A 15,467-nucleotide genomic window follows, 5' to 3' on the forward strand; every position below is an offset into this window, starting at 1 on the left:
AACCTTTACTGTTCAAAATCCCAATCTAACTGTGTTTGGACAGGCTGCCTTCACTACTGGAAAATCTAACAGGAATCGCAGTATGTAAGGCAGAGGTCCAATACAAAACAAAACAAAACGGACCTTTGTTCATCTGTTCCCATCCGAAACAAAGAAAGAATGATTGGACAGATCACGTGGGCCTCCGTCTTCTCGAGCTGCCATTTCTAACGCTGAGTGTAGGCCCGCCCTGGTTGAGGGGCTGCCTGCCACCACAGGAGGACACCCAGCCCCCCAGTGTGAAATTCAAGCTTTTGGAATCAGGCTTGTATGCAGAAGCCAATCACACTTTCATATTCTCAAGGAAATGCTTCTTAAAATAAAAACTTAATACAAAATTAATTCATTAATTTGCTGATTGTTTTGCATTCATGAATGTTATGTACTATATTCTCCATGTAAATACTAGCGTTATTTCCAATTCTAAAAACTCTGTTTCTTTCCAAACGAATTGCTCAGTCTTATGGGTCCCCACATGCTCCCTCCTACCTGCTCCGAGCTGTATACCTTTTTATAGTTTTCCACCTATCAAGTCCTTTAAACCACATATGTGCATATACACATCTTTGCATCTCTGTATGGGCGAATCTATGTACAAGTGTGCATCTGTATATGTGTATATACACAAATGAGCATACGTGTGTATGCACATGCAACCACGTGTGTCTTACACGTACCTATGTGCACCTCTGTGTGTACATATGTATGATGGGTGGACGTAGGGGTCTGTGCATCTACATAGCTCAACAATGTATTCCTTTTTTTTTTAATATGTAGTTGTTTATTTATTTATTTACTTTGGCTGCACTGGGTCTTAGTTGCGACATGCAGGCTTCTTAGTTGAGGCATTCATGCGGGATCTAGCTCCCCGACCAGGCATTGAACCCGGGCTCCCTGCATTGGGAACACGGAGTCTTACTCACTGGACCACCAGGGAAGTCCCTCAACAATGTAGTCTATAAAATAAGATCACATGCACAAAATCTAAAACAAGCCCAAACCAAATGTTTCCGAGGGCCGTTATTCCCTTGCAGGAGGTCTGTCTGATTAAATCTCCAGGACAGCTGATTTTGACCCTTCATCTTCACCACCAAAAGTTACTCCACAGTTTTCACCATATTATCCCACCACCACTGTCACAACCTGCACTCCTCCTGCTGTAAAACTTGTTCACCACTGCCTACAAGCTAAATACAAACCCCTTAGCACAGTATGCAACCTCCTTCACTGTCTAGCTTATGCATCCTAACCGTTTCCTAATTTTCCATGCTTTATTTATTGAAATCTGCTGCTCCAGCCAAATTGATCTGTTATTTTGAAACACATGCATCCTCCCTTGCACATCATTGTTCACACCACTTCTCTTATCTCGAATGTCTTTCCCTCTCAAACTGACTCCGGAGTTCAAGGCCAAGCTCAAGATATACCTCAAGTCTAAAGCTGAACTTTCCCCTTAGTGATGACTCTGCCATTCTGCATTCATGTAGCCCTTACACTGACTGTATAATTCACCTGATAAATTTAATATACACTCCTTTATCTCCTCATTTGTCACTTTATGTGGAACATCATCTCAAAATCATTAATATCTAGCAGGAGAAGCAATGACTTATTATATGGATATTTACAATCTTTCTCTTACTTCCATTTCTCATGGGGAAGGACTCTTACTTCTTGGGTCAGTTCCCAGGCAAGTTCTTTGTAGTGAGAACCTAGGTAATGGGCAAGACAGAGAGAAGAAGTAAAAACAAACAAGCAGAGAAACTACACTGATACACAAAATAAAGAGATGCGATAACAGGAAGAGAAAGGAGGAAAAGCCTCAAAGGCTGGGTGTTGGGCTGAGATTCTGGGGAGCAGACGTTGAGAGCGGGAGAGAGAATTTCACAAAGCAAGTGTCAAGCACACAGAGGCTATTAAGAGAGCAGTGAGGAGGAGATAAGATTGGTAAGATTTTTATTGCACAACAGAAATGCATTTTCCCCACTCCTATTCATATTGCCTCAAAAAGATGAATGAAGATTTAAAGTGTTTTTAATTCATTTTTTGGCTACTGGATTTTGTTTATTCGAATGTAACTCTATGAACAAGACTGAGCCACAGGATGACAAAATTTATCTGGGTTACATATGAGTACGGAGTATGTCCTGCTTGCCTGGAGGCTAAAATCCCTCAAAGTCAGGAGTTGGGATCTTCTATGTCTTTGTATTCACTGTCCTGAACACTGTGTCCTACACATGGTAATTAATCAACAAATAGTTGTTGATGATAAGCAGGGCTGTGGATAAATGCACAGATGATACAGATCCTGTTTTTTCACATGGTCATGTTCCAGAGGCTGTCATCTGTTATTAGTGATGTAGCCAAACAGTATTTGTCAGTGTATTTATTTAAGGAGATTTTCCATTTGCCTACCAAGCAAATATAACTTTTGTAGGTCAAACTCACAATTACAGCATTAAAACAGGACAGCCAAGAGAGCATTGTACTTGTTAAGGATGCGTGTGAATACCAAAAATATCATGGCATTCGATACCCAAATGTCAAGAGACAGCACTAAAGAGGAGAAAAGAGGAGAAAGCAAGAGCGTCTTTTTGAAATTCAATCCTAATTATTTATATTCCTCACCAACAACCAGATAACCTTCTCCAGTTGACATGCCCTATTTCAGTCCATTTACTTGCTACTCTCAGTTTGATAACCAAGATCTTTGTGAAAAACAATTACAACTACCATGATTTTGTGTCAAAATCAAATGATCATCTCTAAAGCATCCCTGGTAGTTTTTCCAAATGTATGTCTTTTCTGGAAAACCCTCTGCCCCATTCTCATGGAAGAATTCTGACCTCATAAGAAGTCCATGATAAAAGGAACTTAACTATCTATCTCCAGGATATTGAAGTGGGAAAGCAAAATAATTTAAGAGAAGGAGGTGGAAATGGAATCAGGGGTTGTAGTCTTGTGGAATATATTAGTAGATGTTTTTTGCTTAGCATTAAGTGGGAGAAACATCACTAGAACCTGACGATGTGGTAGGGACCGTGAGAGCAGCAATCCCATGTTCATTCCCCATCCTCCTGTCCCCATTTTACTTTCACTCTGATGTTCAAACTCAATGCTATAATGAAACCATTACACTTACCATACTTTGAGGTGTAAATGCAATATTGTAATGAAACCACTTTGAATATCTTCCGCTTAAAGAGATTTGTACTGTCCTTTTTCTGGAAACTGATAATGACCACTTTTCTCCTCGAGGAGATCCCTAAATGTTTCAGACTGTTAAGGATGCTGCTTAGAGGTATATGTAAATTTCCAGCTGGATCTAGTTAAAAGCATCTGGTCAAAATTGATGGAAGGGGGACAAGGCACAATTCCAAAGATAAACTGGCTATCCTGAGGGAAAACTGGAAGAAGGACGAATTGATAATATATTTTAATTTGTCATTAAAATGTGCATTGATCCAGTAAATTTCATACCTGGGAATGTAACCCAAATAGATCACCAGAAAAGATACAAAGACGAGGTTATCATGATGTTTGAAATTCTGTCTAAAGACGCAAAAGAAAGGAGGAAACGAAGGAGATAATGGCCTAACAATAGCATATTGATTAAATCATAGTGCATTGATTCAGTGGAACTCTATACGGTCATTAAGAAGAATACTAAGTTTATATCGATTAACACAAAAGAATGCCAATGCTGCATTAAGTGAAAAAAAGCAAGTAACCAGACAGCTCATGAATGTGTTCTGTTTCCAGAAAAAAAGCATGTATGTACATGCACACACTGTCATATAAAGAAAGTATCTGGAAGGAAATACCACAAAATGCAAACACTGGTTGTCAGTGGCGGATGGGGAATTACAGAAAGTACATTTCAGTTTTTCTTATTCTTGTATGCATTACTTTTATGATAAGAAATAGACACTAGAGCCTTCTTTTATTTTCCAAAGGAGAGTAAATTGGAAAATTACATTCTGGCGAGAAAAAACCATACTCCCTATGTTTATATATTCAGCCTTGATAATCAATCTCTCTCTTTCTCTCTCTCCCCCCACTCCCATTCTTCTCCCACCTCTCTTCTTCACGTTCCCTCCCTCTCTCCCTCCCCTCCCCTTTGGAAAGAAGAAACAGAAGAGATCTTACGGAGAAGCAGAAAGTGGACTGTAAAAAAGGCAATGAAAGAATTTACTTTCTCATTTGAAATGTGCACTGACAGAAACTTAGAAAAACTTTTAACAGTAAACTGGCAAAGCCCTGAGAAGGTTTGTCTTTAAGTTAAAAGAAGCGGGGGAAAAAATTTTTTTAATATTTTAATCAAATTCTGTGGATAAGATTTGGGTTAAAATTCACGTTATCGATTAAGTAAAAAGGTACTAGTTAACAAGAAGTTCTTAAAAATATAAAAATAATTTTATTTATTATTTAATGTTTCCAAATTAATCTATAAGTAAAAAGCACTATCTTTATTTTTAAATAAAGGGCTGAGAGAAGGAGAGAAAAAGAATGGGAAGGCAGAATGGGAAGGGGGAGAGAGGGAGAGTTTATGGTTATAGAGACATACCTTGAGTTTGCTTCTGAAAACCACTTAATGCATTAGGCCCACATTTTAGAAGAATTACCTGCAGCCTCTCTGCTCTCCTTTTTTATTTATCTATTTTTTATTGAAATATAATTGACATATAACATTGTATCAGTTTCAGGGGTACAACGAAGTGATTTGATATTTGTATATACTGCAGAATGATCACCACAATAAGTCTAGTTAATATCCATCACCATACAGAGTTACACACTTTTTTCTTATAATGAGAAATTTTAAGATCTACCCTCTTAGCAACTTTCAAACATGCGATACGGTATTATTAACTATAGTTGCCACGCCGTGCTTTACATCGCCAGGGCTTACTTATCTTCTAACTGCAGGTTTGTCCCTTTTGACCCCCTTCATCCACTTCACCCACCCCACACCCCATCCACTGCCTCTGGCAAAACCACCAACCTATTTTCTGTAGGCCAGCAATCTGCCTTTCGACGAAGCCAGATTCCAGAGGCTGTCTTGAAGGGCAGGAGAAATGTCTCATTTATCTTCACTCACCTGCCCCAATTCCACCACAGCTTGACCAACCAATGCTCAACAGGGCCCAGTGAATATTAGACTGTCAACTCTAAGGACCATGTGTGTTTCTAATAGATTTTTTAAAAAACAATGCCTGGTTTATCACCACAATCAAGAGGTACCGATAAATAAATGATGCTGACCATGACAATATTTAGGAAGATAGCAGAGCACTGAAGTTCAAAGCCAACTAACAACTAAAAATCCTAATATTCATTACCAATGATAAAAAGATCATGGGCCTCCCTGGTGGCGCAGTGGTTCAGAGTCCGCCTGCCGATGCAGGGGACGCGGGTTCGTGCCCCGGTCCGGGAGGATCCCGCGTGCCGCAGAGCGGCTGGGCCCGTGAGCCGTGGCCGCTGGGCCTGCGCGTCCGGAGCCTGTGCTCCGCAACGGAGAGGCCGCAACAGTGAGAGGCCCGCGTACCGCAAAAAAAAAAAAAGATCAAAAAGAATAATATTGATTGCTAATAATATTGAAATGTGGATCCAATTTAAGTAAAACTTAAATGTAACAGAAAACTCCCAACTAGACAAATGTGAGCTATAACAATTTCATCTAAATTATGCTGTTCAGGACAGACTTATACTTCTGCTTCTGTTCTCTTCCAACTATTGCCTTTATTTGAACATTCCCAAGTTTTTTTTCCCCCCTGTTTCAGGGAGTTCAATAGACCATATTCAACTGTGGCTTTAAGATGAGCAATAAAAGGTGAAATATTTGCATTTTCTTTGTTAATCTTAAGCATTAAGCAAAAGCTGTATGTTAATGATGCAAGAGCTGGCATCCTTTCCAAACTTCCTTTGACTATTTTACCCCTGGCCTCCAGAGCAAGATATCTTAAAGGACAAAGTGCAAAATGTAGCTTTCCCAAAAGAATGATGAAAAGTTTCTTTCTTTCCCTTTTTTCTTCATTTGATCCTCTACTTTTAATGTAATAAACGGGGGTAAAGTTTATGTGTCACGGAGATGGGTTGTGAAAACTTACAAAGAATTCTTCAGGTTAACATTTGCAACTGGAATTCTTCTTCACATGGCATTTACTGAGCAGAATAACTGTTACATATGAACAAAATTTAATCACTCAGGTGATCATGTGACCATCATAGTACGAGGAGCTATGACATGGTTCCTTCTCTCCAGAAGTTTACAGTCTAATTAAAGACATAAAATCAACATACAAAAAGATCAAAGAGGAAAGGAATATTCAGATGCTGAGTTGTACGATGCTGGCTGCAAACGTGATTATCAAAGGGGTTGGTGAGACTTAAGTGGCTGGAAAAGTGAGGATTTTATAAAGGAGCTGGAAGAAGGGAAAGGAGACAGGACTGGGAAAAAATGATGCCAGCTACATAGAGAGAGAAATAAGTGGGAAACTTGCAGGATTGGGGTTAGATGAACATCTGGAAAGGGTGACCAGCAAGCCAAACCACACGATTCAGAAGGGGGAAAAGACAGCTCCACTCCAGGCTGGCATCAATGTGCAAGAGCTGGGGGTGGTCCAGGCAGAACTGCTGCAGTTTAAGGAAGACAGGGTCCAGACCACAGAGACGAGGGCCTACCATGGGCAGAGAAGCCGGACAAGGTGATAGCCCTGAAGGGGAACTAGAGACAGTGTGGCCTTACGCCTGCAGGAAATTAGATTTCACAGCTGAAAGCTGGAGGAGGTTCAATACTTCTGGGCTTAGAGAGGAAGATTCCAGCTCAATGTACAGCCAAGGGGCCAGGGACCTCAGAGCCCCAGATTTGGATGGTAAGATGTATACTCCATCCACCTCCACCAATAAGAGTTCATAAAATACTGCAGGTTTGTTGGAGAATGACCTGGAGACTGAAGGCTTCATGTAACTAAGCAGGTCTAGAGAAGGCAGGTTCAGACACTGCGAGAATGAAAGGGGTGATTTCAGAAAATAGTTGGGCAACAACCTGTGTACAAGAAAGATGGGTTAAGACATGTCAGAGAATCAACCCTGCTTTACTGGTTCAGAGCTATGATGCAAATACCCATCCCTATACTAATGGGTCTAAAAAATACCATACTCAATGAAGATATCATCAAGGTCTAGTAAAGAGTATTCAGAAGTTTTAAGTGCCCCAATTAATACCTTATTTCCTTATATCCTAATTCATTCTAGAAGGTCTGAGGGACTTACAGAAAATGAATACCATTAAATAGTGAAATACAAATTAAAATGGACATCAGAGCCAGGAAAAATATAACTTGAGTGCGTGCAAGAGAGCTAGGCAGGCCATAAAGTCTTCACAGTTGCAAGAGTTGCATTATCAATCTGGCTCTGCATCTCCCAGTGGCCTTTTCCAACAAGTAAGAGGAAAACTTATATAAGCAGCTTTTACTCCACATGGGAATTCTTTCTTCTGACATGTCCTGGTCTACACCTGGCCCTATTCCCACCCCCTTTCCTACCACCCTGAGTCTTCCACAGGCAGTCAGGTCCTGGGGGCTCCACATGGCCCTCATGGCCAGGGACTGGCCACAGGGAGCTTGGAGGTAGAGAAGCACAGCAGGTGGGGAGGGTCACTGTCTGGCCTATTTACCTCCTGATTCCTTTTAACTCCTGAGCAAGAAACACAAGAATTCATCAAAAAATGGCTGAGATAAAGTAAGACCCATCCAGAGAGCTGATGCCTAAATTGCTAAGAAATAGGCACAGGCAAAAAAATTAATATTGGTCATCATGCATGGCTTCAGGGAGCTCTCCAGCCAAACTGTGATGTTGAAAGAAATCTCCTGGGGCTTCCCTGGTGGTGCAGTGGTTGGGAGTCTGCCTGCCGATGCAGGGGACGCGGGTTTGTGCCCCGGTCCGGGAGGATCCCACATGCCGCAGAGCGGCTGGGCCCGTGAGCCATGGCCGCTGAGCCTGCGCGTCCGGAGCCTGTTGCTCCGCAACGGGAGAGGCCACAACAGCCAGAGGCCCGCGCACCACAAAAAAAAAAAAAAAAAAAAAAAATCTCCTGTCCCTACTTTACTATTGGAACATTTTCCCCTTTGAATACTGCCTACCACCCTTACCCCAACTAGGGAGGTCCTCATGGTGTCCCCTGGCTTTCGGGAGCACTTTTGCCCAAATCCCTCTTTTCATCAAGTTTACAGGAGGAGACACTCCAACTCCAGCTAAACTACTTTTGAAACTTACATTTTAAAGGACAAGGTTCACAGGAATAGTTTACCCAGAAGGGATGGGACAGAGAGAGGTCAACAGTAAGAAACTAGAGCTTTATTAAAAGATTCTGAAAGACTACCTGAAAAATCACATCAAAGTCTAGACTTCCTTTACCTGTTGAGGATAAACAGAGAACCCAGGAAATAAAACTCACACCTTGCGCACTTAACTTTAAAGGTATTTTTAAGATAAGAGGCAGCTGGAGGAGTGGGTGGGATTTTCTAAGGTTCTGTTATGTGCCTGTTGAAATTTAAAGTCTATTTCCAGTTGTGATGGCCATTAGACGATGTTTAGCACTATTATTAAACTCTCTTAATGACACACACTCTTGGGCCATCAAATTGTCATGCATTGCCCTTTGTACAGCCAAGAAGAATCCTTTGCCTGCCCTGTCATGCCCCCGCCCCACCCACACCTGCTCCACCCCCAGCAAAGTTACCTGCTCCTTCCTCTTTGACATGCCACTTGTCTCCACCTTTGTTGCCCCTGCACTCAGGGACCACACCTAAATCACCTTGGCATTTCCAGGTGAGCACGGTGCCTGAGAACAAGGCATGCAATGCAGATTTTCTAAAATAATAAGGAACTGAGTATTTCCCACAGCCCTGCTGCCTAAAAATGTAAATAAGTAAAACTAGGTTAAGTTCCCTGATTTGGAGACTTGGGAAGCAGGTAAATCAGTCAAAAGCAATGTCACTGAAAGAGCAGAGAATGTTGAAAATGTACACATTGTCAGATGATCACACACAGCTTAAAGAGTTGGTTCTAAAATTTTTAGAGACACAGATGTCTCTGAGAACCCACCGAAGTTTGGGCTTTCTCCAAAGAAAGATGCACAAACACATAAAAGTCTACAGTGCATTTTCAGGAGATTCATGGGATCCGTGAAGTGACCTTTGACCTCCAAAACTATTGCAAAACCAGGAGCCAACTGAGCCCAAATGAGGAACTTCTGCCTAAGAATGACAGCATCTGTTGGTTGTGTATTGAAAATTCTATTTTTTTAAACATGCCATTATAAACAGACTGCAAAAGACTATGTCTCCAAGGAAGCACCATGATGCCAGTGAAAACGAATGTAACGGGTAAGTCCCTAAAGATTGAAACCACTGGGGCTGTGAAAGTCCATTGCACCAGAGCCATCTTATTACCTCAATCAAAGTCTTAACCCTCATTGTACTTGCTCAAGTACTGGGTAATTTCTCCTTATTTCTCAAGAGAAGAAAATCAACAGAATGCACTGCTTTACAAATAATTTTGCAAGACAAGAATCTTTTTCAACTGGATATTTAGAATCAAGGAAATTTAAAGCACTCTACAGGTGTCACAAAAGGGTCATGGGCAGACTGGGAACATTTCTAATCCAGTTAAGATGGCAGTTACAAAGACCTGGAAGTCACTGATTTCCAGAGCTCTGTGGCTAATCTACTAGCTATAATCTTGAAGATGTGATCCCAGCTCCAAGGCCACCACTGTTCATTCCTTTGTGAAGTTAAAGTGGATCTAAAGTTACAAGAGCAGCTTTTTAGTAGATCATAAACGATACACCATTGGTCTATATTTAACATACAACGTACTTCTTTTTACAATATAAATTAGACATAAAAATGTACTAAAAGCTGTAAGAAAGAATGGTACAAGTGTGGTAAAAGTGATCGAAAAAGTAGTGGCTTATGAGCAGGAGAAGGGAATGAAGAAAGCAAAAAAAGACACATATAAGCGGCTCGACTACCAGAAAGAAAAGACTGGAGAGAGGATGAGCTGGATGGAAAGGAAAATAAATTCAAGGAAGAGGAAAGAGACAAAATACCAGATTGAGGTAGCAACAAACACAGACCACAGAAGTGAAAAGTAGGGGAGGGGGCAGCAGCATTCCTCTGAGCAAGCGATCGACAAGAAGTATCAGTAAAGTACACGTGCCCTGCTGGGTTTTCTGATCAGAAGGAGAGTTAACTAGGAGGATATTCCCGGATCGTCTGTGTGTTTGTAGGAAGTTGTAAGAATTTAAGGAGATTTGGGAATTCTTGTACAGCAGAATCTTTTGCTGGCTGTTTTCATCCTATACCACTCCAAGTGAGGAGAGTTTAAATGAGGTCTTGAAGCAGAGGAATGGGTAAAGAAGATGTGGTACATATCAACAATGGAATACTACTCAGTCATAAAAAAGAATGAAGTAATGCCATTTGCAGCAACATGGTTGGACCTAGAGATTATCATACTAAGTGAAGTAAGTCAGACGGAGAAAGAAAAATATCATATGATGTCATTTATATGTGGAATCTAAAAAGATGACACAAATGAACTTATTTACAAAACAGAAACAGATTCACAGTCTTCAAAAACAAATCTATGGTTACCGAAGGGGAAAGCTGGGGGCGGTGGGGAGGAGGGATAAGTTAGGAATTTGGGATTAACATATACACACTACTATGTATAAAATAAATAATCAACAAGGACCTACTGTATAGCACAGGGAACTCTACTCAATATTCTGTAATAACCTATATGGGAAAAGAACCTGAAAAAGAGTGGAGATATATATATAACTGATTCACTTTGCCGTACACCTGAAACTAACACAACATTGTAAATCAACTATACCTCAATATAAAATAAAAATTAAATTAAAAAGTAAATAAATGAGGTCTTGGGAGATTGATTTGGCCGTCTGAGGCATGGAGAGCATGGGAGGACAGGGAAGGTACAGGTGGGGGTGGCACAAGTAGCAGGTGGCTGGAGCAGAGGTCCACCGTGTGGAATTGAGGGGAAATATGCCTAAGGGCAAGGGACGAGAAGAAATAAAAGCCTAGAGAAGGAGTCCAATGCAGCTTTTACCCTAAGGAAATGGAGACCTCCAGCAGCTTTCCAACACAGAGGCAACACACCAGAGGGCCGGTTTGGACCCCACCCCTGAGATGGTCCATCATGGCAGTGTCTCCAAGCAACCACAAGTAAAACAAAAGCAAAAAATGACTCACTTCAGACAGGGGAAGCCTCAGCTGCATTTCATGAAAATGCAACTGGAACAATGAATCTCCTACTTGGGAATCGAGAGCACTGGGTGAATGGATCCCCATGAGCACCCTGGGCACCTCCAGTGGAGCAGAAGATGCTAAACCAAGGTCGATTTAGCTCTTTGCCCCCAACACACTGCATAAAGCAAAAAAGTATTTGGAAGAGACATATTTAGGGAAGACAGAAGAGATAATTAAGAAGAGGGTGGAAGAGTTGAAGTTGGGTGACAGCACAGGAGGAAAGGGGCTGGTACACTGAGGCCCAGAGGGAAGAGCCACATGTTGTATACAATGTTACATGACCTCTTTCTTCCCGTGAAAGAGGATAAATATTCATAAGGCCATGGTAGTGAAGGAAAACTGGAAAAAATTAAATGCACCAGAGCAAAGGGGAGTCCAAGGTAAATACATTCTCATCACCCGCAATGCGCAGGACATTAATGTGAGGCTGTCAGCAATAAATTTTAAAAAGGAACATTTATATGACATAGTGTTATATTCTTCAACTTATTTTTTTAAATTTGAAACTGTATCTTTGATTTTTTTTCTCCATCAAACATAATATGCTGACTTTTAAAATTGCTGCATGGTATCCCATTGTATACTCCAGCTTAACTTTTTAATCATTCACTGCTCTATTGTTAGAGATGTAGAACATCTGTACCTTTTTTTAAAAAATTTTATTGGAGTATAGTTGCTTTACTATAATGTAAATTTGTGTATTTGAAAATATTTGTATGCAATACAAAACTCAAGATTATTAATATTGGTTACTCAGAAAAGAAAGATGGAGTTTGACTGGGAATAATGATATTTATATTTTTAAAATAGCACTTTTAAATTTTTTGAATTGCTTATAACTATTATAATAAGAATGGGATCCTAGTAGTGTTTAAATAAAAGTAGATAAAATAAAATTTTATTTTATTTTAAATAAATTTAAATAAAAGTATATAACATTTTAAAATTTTAAAACATTTATGGAAAGCTGGTAATGGCAACCAAGTTTGCCTCTCAAAGACACAAAAGGGATTCCTTTGCTCTGTTGCAGAGAAATATTAAAACTCCTTAGGACCTTAGTTCTGTAAGGGAATCTACAGAGAGTGAGGGCAAGAGAGGAGACAGTTCCTGAAAGGGCCTCAAGTTTCTTTCTAGGAAGGAGCAGCCGTGACTAAACACAGCAGCACAACTCTGGAACTTTCCTCTCCCTTCAGCATGGAAGTTTTCTCCCACCTGCACTGGCATCACTTGGTTCATCCGTTGAATGAATGCCATTGTGTTCTTCAAAACAGTCTTTTGGTTCTTAGCTAAAAATGTATTCATGTCTATAGAGCCCAGTATTGTAAAAAAAAAAAAAAAAAAAAAAAAAGTAATTATTATAAGAAGCTGCTTTAAAAAAATTAAACTCTCAAAAAGAGAGTTCAACACGTGTCAATGTAGTAAGCATAAGGCTTCCACAATGATTGCAAAAGATAAATCTTGTTTCTTTACAATAAAAAGATTTTGTAAAAAGAAGTAGCTGGCCATGAGTAGGTGTTGCCAATTTATCATTGTGAGGAAGACAGGCATTCTCTCGAAAGGAGCTTATGAAACAAGACTGCTATTTTTTAAAAGAATAACACTAAACGAGGGTGAGCTCCATTACAAAGCCACATAAGACAGGAGGCTCGAGGCTTCCCTGGTGGCGCAGTGGTTGGGAGTCCGCCTGCCGATGCGGGGGACACGGGTTCGTGCCCCGGGTCCGGGAAGATCCCACATGCCACGGAGCAGCTGGGCCCGTGAGCCACGGCCGCTGAGCCTGTGCGTCTGGAGCCTGTGCTCCGCAACGGGAGAGGCCACAACAGTGAGAGGCCCGCGTACCGCAAAAAAACAAAAAACAAAAAACAAAAAACAGGAGGCTCTAGTTAGGAAACTTAAAAAGATATCAGGTCACAAATTTTCAAAGTGGAAAATAATGGTTTAGAGAAATAAAGGATCAAAATCATTGTCTCCTCATCATAACCCAAAGTATAAGCTTTGAGAAAGAATTCCTTAATTTAGTTATTAACATATCAAATTTATTTTTGGAAATTATTCCTCTAAGGAACATTTCAAACCAAAGACATGTTTTTCCATGAAATTTTCTATTAGCAAAATGAACACAAATTATGCTGGAGTTCATAAAATTTCTTGTACCTCAAAAGAATAAATAAATATTAACACTGGAAAATCTTTCTTATTAATTTTCATCCCTGATATACTCCCAATATATATACTCCCAATATCAGTCTAAATCATGGTTTTGTTAAAACCCAAAGTAGTATAAAATGTACGGTAACATTTCGAATGTAAATATTTTGGTAAAACTAATGACATTTTAAAGAGTAGTGATAACTCATACATTTTCTTGAAATGTTAGCTCCATGTCACAGAACAGGCTAATCTACTAAAAAGAAAAACTTAAAAGATTAATATAAAATAAAATTGAAACTATGGATCAAAATATACAAACTATTTCCTTTTAAATAAATTGTTACAACAGATATGGAAGCAAATAACAGTTACTTGTACTGGGGAGTAAAATTTAGATTTGACTGTTGACAACACTTCATCACACAATTTCTAACTAATAATCTAGTATTGTATCCATCTTAATAGCCAAAAACTGGTCCAAAGTTGAATACCATCCCCTCTTTTACGAGCATGTCCATTCCCCAAGCTGATTTCTTTTTACCTTCTCTCTGCCCAATAAAATCCCTGCCCCCCCACCCCCTGTTGGATTTCTGAAGATTGGGAAATGACCTTATCACCAAAGAAGGATCAAATATAAAATACAATATAAATTATACAGAGCTGAGCATTTCATTTTCCCAGTTTGTCATCATTATATTTGCATCAAACACATATCTTGGAGAATACACCTTAATGCTTCCATTTAATTTAGCAAAATATTTAGTGTACCTCAGAAAAAAAATTGTGAAAACAACCAAAAGCATCCCTAATGTTTGTGATTTATATTTTCATATCCATTTTCATTAAACCCTTTCAACACCCCTGAGAGACACGTGCTGCCTCTACCCGCTAGTTCCCTCATCCTCCAGGTGAGGACTGTTAGAATATATGATTGAACAGGACAAGGTATTAACAGCAGGATGCAGAGGGCCACTTGGGTGCACTGGACTGGAATGAGTAGAGTCTGAACTTGAGCTTGTATCTTTGAGTTGAGGCTGCAGGACGGAACAAGTCTGAATAAAGTCAGGAAGTTATCAGCATGGTAAGCGGCTAGAGTTACAAGTCCCAACCCCGGAATGAAGAAAACGGGCAGAATACAGTCAGAATGCTAAACCAGGGGAAAGTACTCTGGAAACTGCCCAAGCTTAGCCCTTGAGGGGAGCCGGAGGAGGGCGTGGGGGGGTGAGGGGAAGGGTCAGGAGGAATCATACTTTCTGAAGGTCATCTTCCTCCAGGGCAGAGGAAACTAAAAACAGCTAATTGGACATGTGGTAGTTTAGAGAGAGGTAAATGACAGATTTAACCATGTTAGAGAAAATGTGAAAACTCAGAAGTGACCCATGGGGGAAGGTGGTGTGGGCAAGAGGGACCCCAAAGAGAGTTGTGACCCCCCCCAAGTTATTCTGAGTCAGAGGTTCAGAAGTGATAAATCGTTTGCTCAGGTGCCGAGCCCAGGGCCCTGGGTCAGGCCAACATCAAGTGGAAACCAAGCTGCTTCTGAGACACCAACATTCAATGCCTCAAGTTGCCCACAATTCTGGGAGAAAGAAGATTAAAGAGTCAAAAATGAAGCCGAGGACTTCCCTGGTGGCGCAGTGGTTAAGAATCCGCTTGCCAATGCAGGGGACATGGGTTCGAGCCCTGGTCTGGGAAGATCCCACATGCTACAGAGCAACTAAGCCTGTGTGCCACAACTACTGAGCCTGCGCTCTAGAGCCCGCGAGCCACAACTACTGAGCCCATGTGCCGCAACTACTGAAGCCCGTGCTCCGCAACAAGAGAAGCCACCACAATGAGAAACTTGCGCACTGCAATGAAGAGTAGCCCTCGCTCACTGCAACTAGAGAAAGCCCGCGTGCAGCAACAAGGACCCAACGCAACAAAAATAAATTAATTAAA

General features: G+C 40.6%; 1 protein-coding gene across 1 annotated transcript in view; it reads right to left on the minus strand.

Moving 5' to 3' along the window:
* DNER (delta/notch like EGF repeat containing) overlaps positions 1 to 15,467 on the minus strand; it is a 321,771-nt gene that overhangs the window by 172,480 nt on the left and 133,824 nt on the right. The window lies entirely within an intron of this gene.

Source organism: Phocoena phocoena, chromosome 7 (genome assembly GCF_963924675.1).
Source record: "Phocoena phocoena chromosome 7, mPhoPho1.1, whole genome shotgun sequence".
In the NCBI taxonomy this organism is placed as follows: Eukaryota; Metazoa; Chordata; class Mammalia; order Artiodactyla; family Phocoenidae; genus Phocoena; species Phocoena phocoena.